Source organism: Ranitomeya variabilis, chromosome 6, assembly GCF_051348905.1.
Source record: "Ranitomeya variabilis isolate aRanVar5 chromosome 6, aRanVar5.hap1, whole genome shotgun sequence".
NCBI classification, from domain to species: Eukaryota; Metazoa; Chordata; class Amphibia; order Anura; family Dendrobatidae; genus Ranitomeya; species Ranitomeya variabilis.
Window position 1 is genome coordinate 548,894,998 of NC_135237.1, and position 1,538 is coordinate 548,896,535.

A 1,538-nucleotide genomic window follows, 5' to 3' on the forward strand; every position below is an offset into this window, starting at 1 on the left:
GCATACAAGGATAGGGATGGGGCCATGCAGACAAGGATAGGGATGAGGGGACAATGCATACCAGGATAGGGATGAGGGGGCCATGCATACCAGGATAGGGATGAGGGGGCAATGCATACCAGGATAGGGATGAGGGGGCCATGCAGACTAGGATGAGGATGAGGAGACCATGCATACCAGGATAGGGTTGAGGAGGCCATGCATACCAGGATAGGGATGAGGAGCCATGTATACCAGGATAGGGATCAGGAGGCCATGTATACCAGGATAGGGATGAGGAGGCCATGTATACCAGGATAGGGATGAGGAGCCATGCATACCAGGATGGGGATGAGGAGCCAAGCATACCAGGATGGGGATGAGGAGCCAAGCATATCAGGATGGGGATGAGGAGCCAAGCATACCAGGATGGGGATGAGGAGCCAAGCATACCAGGATGGGGATGAGGAGCCAAGCATACCAGGATGGGGATGAGGAGCCAAGCATATCAGGATGGGGATGAGGAGCCAAGCATACCAGGATGGGGATGAGGAGCCAAGCATACTAGGATGGGGATGAGGAGCCAAGCATATCAGGATGGGGATGAAGGGACAACGCATACCAGGCTTATACTCAAGTTAATAAGTTTTCCTACTTTTTTGTAGTAAAATTAAGTGCCTCAGCTTATACTCGGGTCGGCTTATACTTATACATGATATAGTATATATAATATTAGTACTGCAGATTCTTGCCATGTCACTGCATTTCTAATGTTTTGCTCCTAAAAATCTACATTTTTATTTTTATTATTTTCTTAGTTATTTTTACATCTACCTTTGGCTTTCAGCACTGCCTGAATCCTTCTGGCATGCTCTTGGTCTGATTCAAGCTTGTCCGTGTATTTGAGAGAACAGAACCTTTACCCTTCGACTCTTTACCCTTGAAGAACTCTCAGTTGGACTCACGTTCTGCTCACACACACTACATAAGGGCTTGGACTGGCCAACAGAAGGACAGGAGAATCCTTCAGTGGGCCCCTGTGTAGGAGTGGGCACCACCCACATATAGTACCTGGAACCTGGCATAATACACCTGATTCACTGTGTACAGACAAAGGCTGCATCTTATCAATTTAACAATCAACCCAATTTATTGCTGTAGAATTTAGTTAAAGAAGATGAAGTCATATTTGCATGTAGCTGAAGAGTGAGGCCCTGGAGTTGATGTTACTGGTGGGCCCTTGGCCTCCCAGTCCGACACTGCCTGCATGCCACACACGCTACCACTACATTCACTTTCCCAGTGCTGACACTTTGCTTAACTACTTTGGGCAGAAGACAGAAAAGTCCCATATAGAAAAAATTCCATCACCTACAGTCTTAATCCGTAGGCTCCATTATAGGTACGTTCTGCCTCTTACATCATGGCAATACTCTACTGATCTCTCTTCTGGGCCTCTAAGCAGATGTCCCCATCTTCTTACTTGTGCATCACAACTTTCTCTTGAGCAAATCATTGGTTCAGACTTAACTGCATTATTCTGAAAAGACCCTACAAGA